Source organism: Pseudophryne corroboree, chromosome 6, assembly GCF_028390025.1.
Source record: "Pseudophryne corroboree isolate aPseCor3 chromosome 6, aPseCor3.hap2, whole genome shotgun sequence".
NCBI lineage: Eukaryota > Metazoa > Chordata > Amphibia > Anura > Myobatrachidae > Pseudophryne > Pseudophryne corroboree.
In genome coordinates, this window is record NC_086449.1 from 493165871 (window position 1) to 493170378 (window position 4508).

The window sequence follows — 4508 nt, forward strand, 5'->3', positions numbered from 1 at the left end:
GGGGCCAGAGTATGAGGGGAGGAGCAGGTTGATGGAGGAGAGGATGTGGTTGGGGTATGAGGGAAGGAGCAGGGTGCCCCTTTTATACCACAAGAACAAGAAGCGACCAGGCACTGGTCCAAATTAAATAATGGTATAAATGTCTAGAAAACCAAATGTGGACAGTTGAAAAAGGTTAAACTCTTTTGAATTGTAGTCCTAGTTGGTGGTGCGCCCAGAGCCAGAAAGTACAAGTACTAACAACAGGAGAAAAAGAAAGCTCTTGTGTGGGCGCACTCTTATACAAAAAAGAAATTCTTTAAATGTGTGTCAAAAAGATATTTAAAACATCCATTTATTATTCAAGGTTAAAAAGCTATTACCCATCTATGATCCAAAAGTGAAATAAGAAAGAGATATAACGAGTATAAAAAAAATGTTAAAATGTTCTGGTCTTTGTTTGGAGAGGTTGTAGACACTTATTTGTCTGACAGCCGTCTCCCCTGACCAGTACAGAAATTCTGTATTAGTGAAACCAAGGAAGGAGAAAAGTGTGTATCTTCAAAGAGCCAATATGGTTGGATCTATGTTGTACACTTGGCTGGCGACCAGATGCTCAGATTACCCACGTATTGGGGCTGTCTGTTACCGTGATTAAAGTCTGACGCTGGACTTATTATATACCAAAACAGGAGGGTGAAAGAAGATTAGTGGTGATACTGCTGTTGGTGGTCACCTTGAAAAGGAGTAGTACCTACTCTACAACATCGGGTATTCCCAGGAAGTCTCCTCTCCCGGTACTGACCCAGCCCAACGCCGTTTCGCTTCCAAGATCGAACGAGATCGGGCATTAGCGGCGTGGTATGGTAGTAGAGGAACTATATACCAATGAGAGTGCACCTATATAGGAGAATAAGGTAAGGTGTGGATCTGCTTTCCCGTTAGGCAGGGCGCAGCGACTCCCACTGCTGTGGTGTCACACGTCCTGGATCGTGGATGAGAGTCCACAGAAAAATGGAAAAGTAGGAAAAAGTGTAAGGAATAATCTTAATTAATTTTCACTTAATAGTTATACATTATTCTTATTTGAGTTTTTTTATTTTATATTTTAATTCTCATATGAGATATGATAGAAGAAAGAAGTTCATAGGAGAACTCAAGCGTCAGACAGATTAATCTATTGAAGAGAATATATGTGCATACTTCTACTTGATTGATTAATCTGTCTGACGCTTGAGTTCTCCTATGAACTTCTTTCTTCTATCATATCTCATATGAGAATTAAAATATAAAATAAAAAAACTCAAATAAGAATAATGTATAACTATTAAGTAAGTGAAAATTAATTAAGATTATTCCTTACACTTTTTCCTACTTTTCCATTTTTCTGTGGACTCTCATCCACGATCCAGGGCGTGTGACACCACAGCAGTGGGAGTCGCTGTGCCCTGCCTAACGGGAAAGCAGATCCACACCTTACCTTATTCTCCTATATAGGTGCACTCTCATTGGTATATAGTTCCTCTACTACCATACCACGCCGCTAATGCCCGATCTCGTTCGATCTTGGAAGCGAAACGGCGTTGGGCTGGGTCAGTACCGGGAGAGGAGACTTCCTGGGAATACCCGGTGTTGTAGAGTAGGTACTACTCCTTTTCAAGGTGACCACCAACAGCAGTATCACCACTAATCTTCTTTCACCCTCCTGTTTTGGTATATAATAAGTCCAGCGTCAGACTTTAATCACGGCAACAGACAGCCCCAATACGTGGGTAATCTGAGCATCTGGTCGCCAGCCAAGTGTACAACATAGATCCAACCATATTGGCTCTTTGAAGATACACACTTTTCTCCTTCCTTGGTTTCACTAATACAGAATTTCTGTACTGGTCAGGGGAGACGGCTGTCAGACAAATAAGTGTCTACAACCTCTCCAAACAAAGACCAGAACATTTTAACATTTTTTTTATACTCGTTATATCTCTTTCTTATTTCACTTTTGGATCATAGATGGGTAATAGCTTTTTAACCTTGAATAATAAATGTATGTTTTAAATATCTTTTTGACACACATTTAAAGAATTTCTTTTTTGTATAAGAGTGCGCCCACACAAGAGCTTTCTTTTTCTCCTGTTGTTAGTGCCCCTTTTATACCATCAGAGCCATTTTGATATGCCATAAGGCCTCGCCCCCTCCACAGGCTCCTCCTTCCCCCTCATTTAGGGCTGCTTCAAAAATTTCCTGTGCTGGTCTTCCATTCCAATCCATCCCTGTCTGTGTCCTCCTTCTTACTCAGTGTGTTGTGCGTGTGATGTCATGATGCACGCGATGATGTCACATGCGAGAGAGGAGTCGGCCGGGACGTGCCCAGAGAGACTGCACTGCTGAAGACTTCAGAAGTCAGGTAAGTGCTTGTGCTTCTGTGGCTGCCCACACCTGCTTGTACCTGCCTGCACACTACAGTGTTATTTTTAGAACATTAATACCCTACCATCTGCCAGGGGGGTTGGGGGGGACATACACTGATTCTGGTGCACTTTACACTTGCACTATATTATTACATAGCAATGGCTGCAGAGATTTACACACACACACACACACACAACCCTCACTGCGAGCAAGATTGCAAAGGCACCTTGATACATGCGCAGTCTGCCAATAATCGCTCACTTGCATAAACACCAGCCACAGCGTACATTCATGAATTAAACCCATATAGTACTATAGATTGTTTGAGGAAGGGGGGCCTGAAATCGGTGTCTTGATTAGGGCCCCATGAGGTCTAAATCTTCCTCTGGTAGCGGGGCCCACCGGGTTTCACCTGTGGGCCAGTCTGACACAGGTGGCTTCCATATAGCCATGATCACACAAACAAACACCACAGTTCTGTCAGCTTGCTTGGGGACTTCTGGCAGAATCTGCAAAGTAGATGTATGAGGTCCATCCAAATTAGGTTATAACAGAGCCTGACAAGTGTGCAGACGTCTGAATCCTTCTGCCATCACTAGTGATCTCTGCTGATACAATTATCAGTAAATGTGCTGAAGACACTCTAGATCAGCTAATCATTGGTGCTGATAGAGGGGGGAGAAGGTACATATTACCTGTGCCCAGTCTGCTCGAGGGGCCCGCTCTCCAGTATACCTGTGCTGGTGCCCTTGGCACCATCTTCCCGGTGAACTCTTTGGAAAGATGGAGCCACACATAGAAATCAAAGACTCTGGCACTGACTCTGTCCAGCATCATCCTTCCAAATATCACTGAGAAGATGGCACTGGCTGGGGAGGAGGGACCTGCTTCCTGTTCAAGTAAGGTAGGAAGCAGATGACCTTCCCTGTGGAGTGAAGTGGCTCTGCAATTATTTTATTAAATAAATATTTTTAGAGTAAAAATCATCACTCTCCCTTTATTGAGGCCCGTTGTGACTCTCTACACCCCTGAAGTTAATGATGGTGATAATGCAACTCCTTAATTCGCTGCCAAAGCATTTTCCAGGGGCGGATTGGCATGCCCGGATGCCAGACCAGATTCCGTTTGGATGGTCTGGTATGTGAATTTTAGCTCGTTCAATGTGGCATAATGTGAAATTTGGCTCATTCTGTGTGAATTTTGGCTCATTACATGTGGCATAATGTGAATTTTGGCTCATTCTGTGTGATTTTTGGCTCATTTCATGTAGCATAATGTGAATTTTGGCACATTCCATGTGGCATAATGTGAATTTTGACTCATTCTGTGTGAATTTTGTCTCATTCCATGTGGCAAAATGTGAATTTTGGCTCATTCTGTGTGAATTTTGGCTCATGCCTTTGTTAGGGTCTCCTGCCCTGTGCTGCCACGTCGTCATGGCAACCGGGAGACAAGTGCTAGCGGAGTGGCCTGAGCGCAGCTGATACTCCGGTTCGGGTCTTTTGCTGTGCAGTGGTTACAGCCTTTGTGCACGGCAGGGGATCCGGTGCTGGTTTTTGTGCTCACAGTCTGTGAGGTCTGAGTGGGGCGTGGACAGCACCTGCTATATAAGGCCTCTTCTCAGGTTAAGCAGATGCTGCTGAATCTTTGTTGGTTAGTCAGTTCCTGAAAGTTAGCCAGTACTGTGTAGCTTTGTATTTGTTTGTTGCTTACTGCAAATAGGCCTTGGGATTTGGTACTACACTCTGCCAATCCAGACCTAGCAGTAAGACTGGAGTCAGTCGTTTAACTTGCTGGGGTTCTTTTGCTACTCTGTGAACTTAGCAAGTTTGCGGCTGTATTCTCAGACTTGCCTGCCAAAATCCTTTCTCACTGTGCAAGGTGTTCTGGTGTCAGTTTAGTGGCAGTAAGCTGAACCAGTGCACTGCAAGTGAGGACTAGGATTGTGGAGACTCTCCTTGTGTCTATTATTCCATCTCTGACCAAGGAGTTTACTGCCACACCCGTTGGTAACCCTTTAGGGTTTTGCTGTTGCCCTTAGCAACAGCATTTCGGGTTCTCTACGTATTAAAACACAACATCTTGCTTCTTTCCATCTGAGCACTCCTAATACTAGGGAG

General features: G+C 44.0%; 2 pseudogenes; one reads left to right on the forward strand and one right to left on the reverse strand.

The window, feature by feature from the left end:
* Positions 1-735: 735 nt before the first annotated feature.
* On the reverse strand, positions 736-854 carry LOC134939040 (5S ribosomal RNA; annotated as a pseudogene).
* A 647-nt stretch (positions 855-1501) lies between these two features.
* LOC134937833 (5S ribosomal RNA) lies at positions 1502-1620 on the forward strand (annotated as a pseudogene).
* Positions 1621-4508: the final 2888 nt, after the last annotated feature.